This window comes from Typopeltis vanoorti, chromosome 20, assembly GCF_054136105.1.
Source record: "Typopeltis vanoorti isolate ZY-2024b chromosome 20, IOZ_Tvanoo_1.0, whole genome shotgun sequence".
In the NCBI taxonomy this organism is placed as follows: domain Eukaryota; kingdom Metazoa; phylum Arthropoda; class Arachnida; order Uropygi; family Thelyphonidae; genus Typopeltis; species Typopeltis vanoorti.
In genome coordinates, this window is record NC_143568.1 from 70,415,392 (window position 1) to 70,430,596 (window position 15,205).

Consider the following 15,205-nt stretch of genomic DNA (forward strand, 5'->3'; position numbering starts at 1 on the left):
AAATATTCTGTTTATTCTTATTTGTGAAAATTTAACGTTATGTAATCACTTATGTAAGAGTAGAGCGTTGTGTTACATTAGCGAAATGTTTACGTTCATGCGTTGTCATGGAGACGCATGAAATAAACAAGCACGAGAGGAATACAGCGTGACCTTCGGACTGAAAGGGTTGGAAAAGAAATAAGAGAAGATTATTAATTAGAGAGAAGAGAAGATTATTAATTAGAGAGAAGAGAGGAAGTTTTTGCGGAGCGGGAAGGAAGGTAGGATACAAGCAAAAGAAGTGTAAGAAAATTATAAGTTCTCTAGGGCAGAAATTCATGAGAATAGTGTTTAGAAGTGAGCCAAAACATAGTGAATCATATACTTAGCTGCAAGTGAAGTCAGCTGTGTTGTAAAGGAAAATTAATGCCGTATCTGGATAAATAAAGAACTGGACATTCAATGAAAAATTCTGATTAGTTCCAGTTAGTCTAGGATTACGTCTTAATTCTATGTTGCCCTGAGAAGAATTATATTGAATTAACTGGTTTGAGAAAAGTAAACAAGGAAAGATATCAGTGCCTTATTGATGTGTTTTTTTTTTTGAGTAGTGAAGCGTGATTAACAGTAGTTCAGTTAAATCGTTGGAGAATCTTTATTAATGTGTTCCGCTAACGTAAATAAGTTAATTCATAAGTGTGCTCACAATTAATTGATGTATTGAAGATTGTATCTGGTAAGAGTAGTCATACTTGTTTGTTTATTCTAACATTAACATATCTTCGAAGTTTAAAGTCCGAAATAAGATTGCTTGGAATATTGTCTACCTTGGAATATTAGTGCTTCCTGTGAATTTTAAACATTAAATTCAGCTGACAGATATTTGGAGACTGTTTAAATAAGAAGTTTCGTTTTACTAACTTGAGTTAAGAAAGCTTGTAATTTTGAAGCTGTGAATTGTATGTCAAAGTTTAGAACATTGAACTAGAATGAGTGACTTAGCAAGATGTATTAAGTTATTTGTATTGTTTCATTTAAAAGTAGAATTCATGTATTTGTTATACATATCATATATTAAATGTTTTATTTTGTTAATCTAAATATTGTGTTTGCCTGAACTCCCTTTTATTGCACCGTTCATAAAAAATTCGAATCTTGCGGGTGCCCCAAGTAGAATAGTAAATAATTCGGCCTAATGAGAAGACTGCTAACTTAATTAAGAATTGATCGTACTATTTTATATAGACTAATCTAAAAATAGGGTGGCGCAGTATAATTATAAATTTCTCTATTTTTGGATCGGTGATCAATTTGCGATTAAGTGTTATATTGATAACAGTGACTTGAACCAAGATGGCGGATTTAGAACATTACATGAAAATAGAACGTCACGACAGCTTGATATAATGCCTCATTGACACCATATAACTGCAGCGTATTGAATAACTTCTCTCTTGGCACCTTGTCATATGCCTTTTCCAAATCGACAAAACTTAAATACAGATCTTTGTTATATTCTCAAGCTTTCTTGACTATTTGTCGTAAAGTGAAGATCTGATCCTGACAGCCTCTATTTGGCCTGAATCCAACTGTTTCTCAAGTATACTTGCATAGATCTTGCCAGGAACACTCAGTAGGGAAATACCTCTGTAATTCTCACATTCAGTTTTATTTCCCTTTTTATATATGGGTACTATGAGAGCCCTACTCCAATCATCGGGAATTCGTCCCTCTGTCCAGGCTTTCTGAACTATACAGTGCAGCCACTGTAAGACTCTTATACCACCATACTTCAGCATTACTGATCGAATATCATCTACTCCTGCTGCCTTTCCACATTTCAAGCCTTTGATGGCTTTTTCTATGTTTTTTACCACTGTACTGTCATCACTGCTTGTTTCATTTAGCAGTTTTTCAAAGTAATTACTCCATACTTCAAGGATATCTTTTTCTTTTTTCTCCCATTTTCATGTCACCTTTATCATCTCTAATTCCTTTTACAGCACTCTTTCCTCCATTCCTAAGCTTCTTCAACAACCCCCAGAATATTTTGCCACCTTCTTGATATTTATTTTCTATATTCTTGCCAAAGTCCTCCCATGACTTTTGTTTAGCTAGTTTTACACAGTGTTTAGCATTCTTGTATTTGTCTCTATATTCTCTAAGAGCACTAGCTGACTTATTTGACAGGAACTTTTGATATGCTTTCTTCTTTTCCTTCACTGCCTCTTTAACTTCCTGTGTCCACCAGGGAGTTCTGATTATTTTATCCTTACAGACAACCTCACCACATGCCTCTCTGGCAGAATCAATCAATGTTTTCTTCAGAGTTTGCCACTGAATCTCCAAGGTTTGATTCCTGTTCCCAAACATATGGAAGGCACATATTTTACCCACTTAACCTTTCTCCCTAAGAGTTAATTGTAAATAGAATAAATAGAACAATAGGTAATCAGGGATCCTAAATCTAATATAGCAATTGTCATCTTAAATTAGGACATTATTTTCATGTAACAAAACTATCTATACGAAAGAATGTTTCTCTGATGTTGTCTTAAATAGAATATAGCTTTGATGTAGTTAATTTATTTCATTTATTTATTGTAATTTTATTTTAATTTCACTAGAGTTCAGGCCAGTAGAATAACCATTAATCAAATCGTTGTCTCTTCAGTATATTATGTGAAATGTAATTTAGCTTATCTCTGTATATATTGTATACTCCAGATGATGACTTTGATATGAAGGTTGAAACATCGGGAAATTAAAATAACTATTTATAACACAGTTTTAGAGTCCATAATTTGAGAAAAATTGAGTAAAACTGTAGTTAGTAGGGGATGTGAGGTCTAGATTCTTCGCTTAGAGAGTTGTGAATTGATGGAATTCACAACTCCAGATTGCCAGAGTCAGTTGTTAGTGCTTTGTCTGTTAATGGGTTCAAGGAGAGGTGTAATTAATTGTGTGGATAGTTTGGGTCTCTGCAATGAGTCTTCGGACTCCACAGAGGTGTCTGTACAATAATAATAATTGTGAAAGCACACACAATGTCTACAAACTTATTACCTTCTCACGTCATTTAATAATTTCTACTTTCAATCCATAGTTATAATGCACCTCTTTTTATCATTGCAAATACACATATTCTGAATACAACATTTTTACATTTCATAGTCACGTTTTAAGATTTTTATTTTGTTTACTATGGGTTCCGGTAACGACAAGATTGCCTTTTCCCTAAAGTGGATATCATTTGTAATATAGAAAAGGCAATTTCGTCGTTACCAGAACCCATAGCTAATAATATTAGATTAAAAAGTAGTATCATCCTCTCATCTTCCAGAACTCCTAACAAAAACATCACTACTCTGGAAAAAAGAACACTGTATAGTTTGAAGAAAAAGAAAGACATTATCATATTGAAGGCAGATAAGAAAAATTCAATAGTGATTTTAATGTCAATAGTGACAATAACCTGTTAATCTTATCTTCGTAATCACACCAGTGATTACGAAGATAAGATTAACAGGTTATTGTCAGATACATCAACCTACCGTGTCCTAGTCACAGACCCAACACTAAAGAACCACAATGATACCAACGATTTAATACATCACATGGTGAACTGGTCTATAGACTTAAAACAAAGATTGAAATCCATGCATCCACTAACACCAAGACTATATTGCGCTCCTAAGGTACATAAAAATGGAATACCACTATGCCCAATTGTGGATGGAATCAATTCGCCAACTTATCTGTTATCTAAACACCTGGCAAGCCTCCTCAAACCACACATCCATAATTCGGACACTTATATACGAAATTTGCAACATTTCGTCGAGAAACTGAACAACATCTCTATCTCCAATACGGATTTACTCGCCAGCCTGGATGTTACATCTCTATTCACTAACATCCCTGTGGAAGAAGTCATCAACATTTTAAGAAGTTTGCTCCATCAAAACATTACTTCTCTGTTCCGTCATTGCTTAACATCAAACTTTTTCATATGGAATAAAACCATATAGCAGCAATTGATTGGCCTTGCAATGGGTAGCCCCCCCCCCCCGCTCTCCATCTTGTGCTGGTCTCTTTATGGAGGATTTTTAAAGTAAAATCTTAACTCAAACAGACCCTAAACCCACAGTATGGTGGAGATACGTGGACAATATTGTTGGATCCTACTTCTTAATCTACACCTTGGATCTGACATGTTAGTCACTATGATATTCTTAAACAAAATTATAAGTTGCTAGTTGATTTCTAATTCAATATAGAGAAAATTTATATTTATAGACTGCACCACTCTATATCTGAATTAGTTCAAGAATTGAAGAAAAACCAACTCACAACTATCCTCTTTTATATGTTATTATATATACTGGCCGAGTATATTTAACTTACTTAATTTTCCCGCTTTGGTTCGAATATTTTATGAATGGTGCAGTAAAAGAGATTCAGGCAAAATACAACTTTTCATTAACAAAAACAAACGTTTAATTTTAAAATCATAAATATTACACTTAACTTCAAATCAGTAATTAAGATATCACAATCACTTCAGCTTCTCCGATAAGTACAATCAAACTCTGACAAGATAAATCTGTTATCTCTATATCACAGTCTTTTCATAGTTCCTTAAATTCCAAATACAATAAAAATTGCTGTAATACCTCTTCATAAACAGACACTTTTGATTTTACGCTTCTTTTAATTCTCCGCGATAGTTACTGTTAACATCAGGGAATTCTAAGATGAAACTCACACCCTTCTCTGAACAGAAATATTAAAGTTGGAATAATCTTACTGTTAATCTTCTTCCTTCATCAACATACACACAAACACTTTTTATAACTGTAATCACTTTTAACAATAAACAGCACTCATTAAAATAAATCTTCTAGCATTAACTGAATTAATTTATGGGCACAATACATATAATCAGATGTTCTTGTATGAAGCACTACTGATTACTCTTGAATTAGGGCAATACACAATAATTTTTTAACTTGGGGTTTTATATGTACAGATGTTCATTCCTCCGGCATTCAAATAATTCTTTAGGCACTATAATTCTAAACACCGCTATCATTAAACACAACCCTGTTGCCTCTATTTATTCTCTAGTTGCTTCTTACTATGCTTCACGTTTCAGTGTGTCCTTGAAAGGTCGGCCCTGAAAATAAATCTCAACTAAAATATCGCTAGTCATTCAGTAGTCACTCAGCTATCTTCCGTTGCTTTATTTGTTATTCAGAAACTTATTAGCTAACTGCTTCTCAACTTGTAGACTTTATTTAGTTGCTTGAGTGACTTTCCGACTCGCTATTATCGCACTGTGATTGCCGAATGCCCGATTCCAACCTAATGCCAATCCTTCTCTCTCTAATAAATCTCTAATGCTCTAATCTCCTAATTAATCAATTATTCCAGCGTTCATCGCTTATATATCTCTTTTTCCCCCTAAATTGCTCACGTGATTTCTTTCTAAACTCTTTTCAATAAACTTCACGTGGTGTTCCAAAACGTGCTCGTTCACTTACATACGTTTCCATGACAACAAAACAAAATATAATAAAATTGAGCTATTGCATAACGTTAAACTTTCACAAACTGGTATAAATAGACAATATTTACTCAATAAATGTGCAGTTAAAATATTGAATATAAATTCTTATAATATTAACATAGTAATAAATAAAATAGCTTAATAATATTGTATCACAGTTTTTCTACTATTAATACATACGTTCTTGATTAAATAATTAAATATTAGATAAAATTAAAGGTAGTTATATGAATATTAAATTATAAACAAGTGATTTACATTAAATAATATTTACAAATGTAGCCTTTGCCATGGTGGATTATGTTGGATTCTGAGGAGAGTGTTAATAATTTAAATTTCTCTTCATTCAGAATCCAACAATATCTTTATCGTTTGGAACCACACAAAAAAGATCTCTACACCACACAATCAAATTCACTCTAGAACTTGAAAAAGATAACCAATTATCATTTCTGGACACTTTAATTAAGAAGCTTCCAAATGGTGGTATCAACCTCTCAGTTTACCACAAACCTACCAATACAGGACGTTATTTACATTTCACTTCCTCACACCACATTTCTCAGAAACTCAGTATTGTACACATGTTGAAGAACCGTGCCTCTCTCCTTACAACAGATCAACAAGACCTCCAGGAAGAACTATCCCTGATATCCACCAACCTTACCATGAATGGATTTCCTCGAAGACTCGTCCACAAGATACTTTTCTCTGAACCCCGACAAAGACAACAAGATGATATACATTATATTCCTACCATCGTCATTCCATACTTAGAGACAGTTTCTAATAAGATTGTTAGACTCCTTAGACCACATAAAATAAGAGTGGCCTTTAAACCCACAGAAACGATGAGACAATTCTTAAGATCTCCAAAAGATAGCCATCCTTTCTCCACGTATACTGGAGTTTATAACATACCCTGCTCGTGGCTTGAATTACATCGGCCAAACTTCAAGGAGCCTTGAAATTAGGCAAAAAGAACACATAGGTGACGTCAATAATAACAGAGAAGAAAAATCGGGGTTAGCTTTTCATTTCTTAAGAATGAACCATACCATAGAGTGGAATAGAAGCACAATTCCTTACATGAAGGAGGACTTCTGCTCCCGAATTTTTAAGCAGGCCACAACAGTTGCCTGCTGTACACAAAACCTTAACAGGAACCAAGGACAAATCTTGTCCGTGATCTGGAAGACCCTTATCAGATCAATCAACTCGCCAGAACTGAATTATAGTGCCAACTATAGAACGTTCCTAAATAACAACAAGTGATATCATCCGCGCTCTATGCATGTTTTGTACACGCTCTGTTCTTTGTTTAATATAATTGGAATCAGTTGATTATAGTTTGTAACAGTTTTTTACTTTTTAGTGCCTTACATCAGTTACGTACCCTGAAGATGCCAACAGCCTTAGTTGGTGAAACTAGTTACTATAACTTAGTTGTTTATTATATGCACTTGATCAATATAATCCCATTAAAAGTCTTTCAAAATACTAAGGATTTGCAATAGGAAGTGATCATCATTTTGTTTTGAATAGGATAAAAATGAATATCATATTGAAAACAAATATGTAAGTGCATGGGAAGTTTCAAAAAAGAAACAAAGTCAAGCAGCTCTATCTATAGTTCACCTAAAAGGTGAACTATAGATAGACTCAAATTTACAAATATTACTACAGAAAAAAGCATCACGGTGGCAAAAGGAGTCACAATGGCAAACACTGAAGAAATTGCTGAATAATTCAGCCAAATAGGCATATGGTAAGGTTGTTCACACACACACACACACACAAAAAAAAAAACTGAATTGCTGGATTTCAGAGAGAGAGAGAGAGCAAAGGAGAAAAGTTTTAAAAGATTATAGCAGAATAGTAGAATACAGATTATGAAAACCAACTGAGAATTTGTGGGCTACACACACTAGTAAACAGAAGACAGATTGGGTGATATGATTGAGACTCACAAACTTCTGAAAGGGTCATACAGAATACCAGCAGATGAAATTTTTCATTTTATGGAGGATGGGGAGAAGACAAGAAATCATTCGTGAAAATTGAAAATGAATGCAGTGAAGAAGGAGTGAGAGCTAGATTTTTCTCTCATAGAGTGGGGGGGGGGGGTGAGAGAGAGAGAGAGAGAGAGAGAGAGAGAGAGAGAGAGACTGAAATGGGCTGACTTTGGAGGTTATGAGTGCAGGTAGTGTGAACGAATTCAAAAAAAGGAATGACAGTTGGTGCTGGTGATATATGGCCTTCGTCAACGAGTCCCTGACTTGCTGGAGGTTTCTCTTAATAATAATAACACAGAAACTTCCTAGCAAGCAAATCAGCAAATGCCTTGAGAGAATACAAAGAAAAACATAAGAAAGCTAAGCTGTGGTTAAAAGTAGCTAAACAAAAAGCCATGGGAAGGCTATAGTAAGAATACAGAAGATAAATATCAGGAAAGTGGCAAAAATGTTCTGCAGGCTGTTGAAAAGGCCCAGAAATGAAAGGAGTACTTAATAGGAATCAGATGATAAAGGTGGATATAAAAACTGAAGATATTCTGGTTGTCTAGAGTAATTTCATTTAACTACCTTGAAAGATTGTTAAATGAAACAAGCAGTGACAGAAAAGTGCTACAAAATATTTGAGAGGAATTCAATCAGGAGAACACATCTATACTTGCTGTAGAAAAACCCATTAGATGTCTGTATTGTGAGAAAGTAGAGGTGAAAAATTTTATAGTGGTAGCACTGAATATCCTATCCTGTTTACTTTCTCCTCACTTGTTTAGCATATATGAGGAGGACATCATGCGTGAAGCATTGGATGAGCTCAGGATAGGAATTAGGATAGGAGGTAGATTGATCAGTAATCTGAGGTATGCTGATGATACAGTACTCCTTTGTAATGACATGGAAGAACTAGGACTAATTCTTGACAAAGTTAACAAGATCAGTAATAACAGAGGACTTCAACTCAATCCCAGCAAGACAAAGATTACGGTTCTCAAAGGAAATACAAACAGAGAAGCTCTTGAGAAACAAGTGTAAATTAATGGAGAAAGAATTGAGTACCTGGGATCCATTATTAATGTGAAGAACTGCTGTTCAGAAGACGTCAGAAAAAGGTTAGGAATGGCTAAAACAACAGTCAGAGACCTGTCTGAAATCTGGAAGGATGGATCCATCTCCATGGGAACAAAGTTGAGGATTTTGGATGCAGTTGTTTTTTCCAACAGTGACTTATGGATGTGAGACTTGGAACCTAAAGAAACGGATATCTGCTTTTGAGATGTGGTGTTACAGAAGACTGTTGAGGATATCATATACTGAAAGGCATACAAATGAATGGGTGTTAGAAAAGATCAGTAGAACTTTAAGGCTCCTTAAGGATATTTACAGAAGAAAGTTAAAATATTTTGGACACATAGAAAGGATGGAAGGGGGACTTCTCAGAACAGTAATGGAAGGTAAAGTTCCTGGAAAAAAAGGCAGGGGTAGACCATCAATGAGATGGATGGATGGCGTGTGTGGAGTGACTGATCTTCAGAGAGAGTTGAGGCCGCCAGAAAAGCAAACAACAGGACTACATGGCGAGGCCTGGTGTGGCACACCACTGAGCATCGGAGTAACCATATGGCATCTGTAGATGCCCAGCGAACATAGTAGTAGTACTGAATAGGGAAGCATGGTATGAAGGTTGAATTCTGAATGATTGGAGAAGCACTTTGACAGTAGCCATCTACATAAAAGGGAAATAAAAGTAATTGGAATTTCCAGTGGAAATGAAACAGTGAAATTTCCCTATCAAGTCTTCCATATTAGCAAGCTTACTTGAAAACAAGCTAATAAAAAATGTAAAACATAAATAAGCAAGCAGTATTCACACCAAATAGGGATTGTCGGGATCAGATTTTCATTTTAAAACAAGGTGTTGTGAGATCATGGAAATATAACAAGGATCTATATTGAGTTTTGTAAATATGAAAAATACATATGAAAAGGTTCCCCAATAGGATAAGTTTTTAATAAATGCTATAATTATGTGGGATAAATAGAACATAGAGTGATACATAGTCTATATTTAAGTTGTAAGTCAGCAGTTAGAAATGAGGGAAGTATAGGAAGAAGCTTTGATGTAAAATCAGGTGTAAGACAAGAAGGTATATTATTCATCCTTGTTGATTGCATTATGAAGGAAAGGAACATTAAGCATCAAACCTGACATAAATTGAATATTCAACTGAGATCTATATTTCATGCAGATGTTATACTCTTAAATAAATCCAATGCAAATCTGGAGGATTCTTTGACTAGCCTGAATAACCCGATGTAAGAAATTTGGTATGAAAATCAGCAATAAAACAAAAGATAAAACCATGAAAATAAACAGAAAAATGGAAAACATCACCTGCATTCTCAATGGAGAGAATCTATAAAATGAGCTGAGTATTTCAGCTATTTAAGCACAATGTTTTAGTAAATATGACAAATTAAATATGGAAAGCAGACAACAGAGTAAGCACTGCTGGCATGGTGGGGAGGCAGTTGAAACAATTTATATAGAATATGAGAGAAATCAGTGAAATCACTAAACTAGCTATACACAAGACAGCATTTTGAGACAAATTAGGGGAGTGAGCAGATGGCATCACATTAAAAATGAAATTAAGGAGCTTAACACTGGCATTTAAGAACATGTGAGTAAAGCTGAACTGATATGATCACTTAAATGGAATGAGAGAGAAGAAATCACTGGTGGACTGATTAGAAATGTCTTAGAAGAACAGAATATAAGATCTGACAATATTGCAATCCTGACAGATGACAGACTAATTTAAAGGAACATTTTTGATAAAAAGTTAATAATTATGTAAACTCAGCATGTAGTACTATCATAGTATACTGTATACTTCTTGAGGGTAAATGAGGAATTTGACAGTGATGTTGATAGGTATTTCTGTCAATGCCATTTGCTATCTCAAAGGTAAGGAGAAAACCTACAGACTATACAAATAATGAGTACTTTTGTTTAATAAACATCTCCAGATTTTTCGCAATGCTGAAATGCAATAAAATACTCTAACTTCTTAAGAGATATGAGACAGTACTTCATGATAGCATGCCAGTTTCTAATCCATTTGAAATGTTCTGAAATGTGGATGGATGACAGTAACTCTACCAGTGGACCTGATAATACAGCACAGTATTTTCATGAACAAAATCAAACTTTTTTGCTCACTAGTTATGAAAGTAAGGAGTACATTTGATAATCCAATGAGAGAGGAATAATCTTATGAGAAAAATGAATCTTAAGTTACAAATTGCAAGATTGAATTACTTCAAAAAGGACAACAAAATTTATATGCATTCTTTTCAAGAGGTAGTGGCTTTGTATTTTGCAACAATTGTAATCAATTATTAGAAACACTAAGAGAAAAAGCATGATATTATGAATGGTGTTTATTTATAGATGCACCAAAGCTTAATTTGAATAATGTTCAATACATTGAAAATAAATATCTGTTTATTCCAATAATAGATGCAGTCCATATGACAGAACCCTATAAGAATATGGATTTGTTTCATTAACAGATTAACTATAATGAATATAGGCAAAACATTTGCAATGATCTCAAAGCAACAATGGTACTTTTAATGGACCTACAGCTAGGCATCACAAATTGCTTTTCATGCAGGTGGGATAGTTGAGCTGAAACCACTATATGTTTAAAAAAGGCCAGTTGGAGAGAGTTCAGTGCCAGTGGATAAAGTGCTGAGTTTTACAAGCTGTGCTTTTGAAATATGAAAACTTTCAATTGCTACTACTCCAAATTAAACTTGGTTTGATGAAAAAATTTTAAAAGAATAAATAAACACGACGATGACTTCCAGAATTTAAGGGTCAAGTACCTGAGAAAACTGATACCAAAAAAACATTTTTATTGGCCATTTATTATTATACTTTTACATTTATTAAAAATGCTTTTTCAATATTATTATGTTCAATGATACTGAAAAAAAAAAACAGCAAGGATGGCTGCTGCTGATCGAATATTCTTAGAAAATTTTTAATTCACACACAAGTTCACAAGTGAGCAGCATCTGTTAGATCTGTCATGTAAGTTTCTCCAATAATAGATTAAGTGGTTGGATTAGGAGTTTATTGGTGCAAAGACAGCAAAGGTCATAATATGCCATGCCAAAGGTTACAGGAGTACTCATAATAGTAAACAGTAATTAAGAAATAAATGAGTAATTATCATGTTATGTTTGCTTTTTTTAATATTAGTAAATAACAAAAAAAAGCAAATTATAAAAATTAATTAAGCAAATTAGTATCTACATATAATAGAATATATAATCAAATGTGATTAATTAATTATTTTTAAAAAGTTAAAAACTATATGCAATTTATCTGAGTCGGATAAGATCTGTCTGAGTGTAGATAGCTAAGCTTGCTTCATTCCTTCCCAAGCAAATGCAAGCACTGCACAAGAACATGAAAATGGCAAGATGTGTGTTGCAGGGGTGCTTAAGGGTCAAAGCTGTATAACTGAGAGGAGACCTCCACATAGCCTTTAAAGGAATGCGGAGAACCGACCAGGGCTTCTGACCTAATGTCCAATCCTCACCTTCTCGTGGTGCACCCTGTTGGGTATCTACTTTGATACTGAACGAACGAGGATGGGCTGGCAATTTGGGATTTAGCCGACCAAATTGTATTCTTATTGGTTAAACCAAAATAAAAAATGATGGTACAACATGACAAAATTTCATGCCGGCTGGGAGCGTCGCCCGGTTAAACAAGGCCCCCGTTGTTTTCGCCAGGGAACCAGGGCGAACAGCGAAAAGTCAGCTACTGGAACAAATCTGAAAACAAACCCCAACTCAACATCACCAGAGTTAAAGATCGGTACTATCAACGTAAGAAGCCTGAATGGCAAAGAAATGGAGCTAGCTGAGGAATTAGATAAGTACCAGATCGACATAATAGGGGTGACTGAAACAAAAAAGACCAAAACTGGTGAGATCTTTCTGAGCAATAAATACAAAATGTTATATTCAGGCAATGACAATCAAGGAAAAGAAGGAGTAGCCATAGTATTCAACACAAAATACGAGGCTAATCTTCTTGAATGGCAGTCAGTCTCAAGTAGAGTAATGTGGGGAACTGGACAATGAGACTTATTTGTGCCTATGGTCCCACAGAAGGTTCTACTAAGGTAGAAGTGGAGGAATTTTTTGAGGCTTTAGAAAAAGCAACTGACACAATGAAAAACGAAAAGTTGGTCCTTGTTGGGGATCTAAATAGTAGAGTAGGAAATGATTGTGAGACATACAAAAATATTTTGGGAAAATTTGGAGAAAAGAGCAAAGCTAATAATAATGGCAAATATCTGTTGGATTTCTGCTCAGGACATGGACTGGTTATTACTAACACCATGTTCAACATAAAAATGTGCACAAATTCACATGGAGAGAAGAGGCTAGGAATAAGAAAAGTCTCATTGACTATGTTATTGTTGATAGTGATGTTTTCTCCCTGGTGCAGGACACCAGAGTGTACAGAGGATTTGAAATTGGAAGTGATCACTATTTAGTCTTGAGCAGGATAAAATTGAATTTCATATTGAAAAGAATAACATGTAAGAAAGTTTTAAAGCGAATAAAAGTTGAGCAGCTCTCAGATGTGAACTGTAGACTAAAATACAGAAATATTATTGAAAAGAAAATGAAAGAGTTTGAGAACAGGAATCAAACCTTGGAGATTCAGTGGCAAACTCTGAAGGAAACATTGATTGATTCTGCCAGAGAGGCATGTGGTGAGGTTGTGTGCAAGGATAAAAAAATCAGAACTCCCTGGTGGACACAGGAAGTTAAAGAGGCAGTGAAGAAAAAGAAGAAAGCAAATCAAAAGTTCCTGGCAAATAAGTCAGCTTTTACTCTTACAGAATACAGAGACAAATGTAAGAAAGCTAAATAGTGTGTAAAACTAGCTAAACAAAAGTCATGGGAGGACTTTGGCAAGAATATAGAAAATAAATATCAAGAAGGTGGCAAAATATTCTGGAGGTTGTTGAAGAAGCTTAGGAATGGAGGAAAGAGTGCTGTAAAAGGAATTAGAGATGATAAGGGTGAAATGAAAACAGGAGAAAAAGATATCCTTGAAGTATGGAGTAATTACTTTGAAAAACTGATAAATGAAACAAGCAGTGATGACAGCACAATGGTAAAAAACACTCAACAGGCATGCAGTCAGGAATATATATCCATACTTGAAGTAGAAAAAGCCATCAAAGGCTTGAAATGTGGAAAGGCAGAAGGAGTAGATGATATTCGACCAGAAATGCTGAAGTATGGTGGTATAAGAGTCTTACAGTGGCTGCACTGCATAGTTCAGAAAGCCTGGACAGAGGGATGAATTCCCGATGATTGGAGTAGAGCTCTCATAGTACCCATATATAAGAAGGGAAATAAAACTGAATGTGAGAATTACAGAGGTATTTCCCTACTGAGTGTTCCTGGTAAGATCTATGCAAGTATACTTGAGAAACGGTTGAGAAGAATTGTGGAAGAAAAGCTTGGTGAAGAACAAGCTGGATTCAAGCCAAATAGAGGCTGTGGGGATCAGATCTTCACTTTACGACAAATAGTCGAGAAAGCATGGGAATATAACAAAGATCTGTATTTAAGTTTTGTCGATTTGGAAAAGGCATATGACAAGGTGCCAAGAGAGAAACTATTCAATAAGCTGCAGTTATATGGTGTCAATGGGGCATTATATCAAGCAATACTTAGTCTTTATTTGAGTTGTGAGTCAGCAGTTAGAATTGAAGGAAGTACAGGAAGATGGTTTAATGTTAAATCTGGTGTGAGACAAGGATGTACATTATCCCCTCTGTTATTCATTATCTATATGGATCACATTATGAAGGAATGTGGTATTAAACCTGATATCAAAATTGGAGATGTTAATGTCAGCTCTTTGCTTTATGCGGATGATGTTATACTTCTAAATAAATCCGCTACAAGTCTGCAAGATTCCTTGACTAAATTGAATAGCTGTTGTAATAGATATGGTATGAAGGTCAGCAATAAAAAGACAAAGACAATGAAAATAGGCAGAATCATTGAAAATGTCAACTGTGTTGTGAATGGAGAACCTGTGGAACAAGTAAAACATTTCAGCTACTTAGGCACGATTTTTACTGAAGATGGTAAACTAAATATAGAAATAGACAACAGAATCAGCAAAGCTGGTATCGTGGGAAGTCAATTGAATAAATTCATATGGAATAAGAAAGAAATTAGTCGGAACACTAAATTAGCTGTATACAAGACTGTGTTCAAACCAATTTTAACTTATGGATCTGAGAGCTGGGTCAGAAGTAAAACACTTGACCAAAGACTAGAGACTACAGATATAAGAGTCCTGAGAAAGATTAGAGGCGTGAACAGATGGCATCAATGGCAATATCATATCAAAAATGAGGATATTAGGAAAGAACTTGACATTGTCAGCATCCAGGAATGCGTTAGCAGAGCTAATCTCAGATGGTATGGTCACTTAAATAGAATGGGAGAGGAAAGATTAGCAAAACAAGTGTTCTCTGCCAGGTTGGCAGGAAAACGACCCAGAGGAAGACCAAGATAT

At 34.8% G+C, this 15,205-nt stretch overlaps 1 protein-coding gene across 6 annotated transcripts in view; it reads right to left on the reverse strand.

Annotated features, from left to right (window-relative positions):
• The window catches only part of LOC150095552 (uncharacterized), a 486,687-nt gene that overhangs the window by 269,482 nt on the left and 202,000 nt on the right, over nucleotides 1-15,205 (reverse strand). The gene's annotated exons all lie outside the window — the stretch shown is intronic.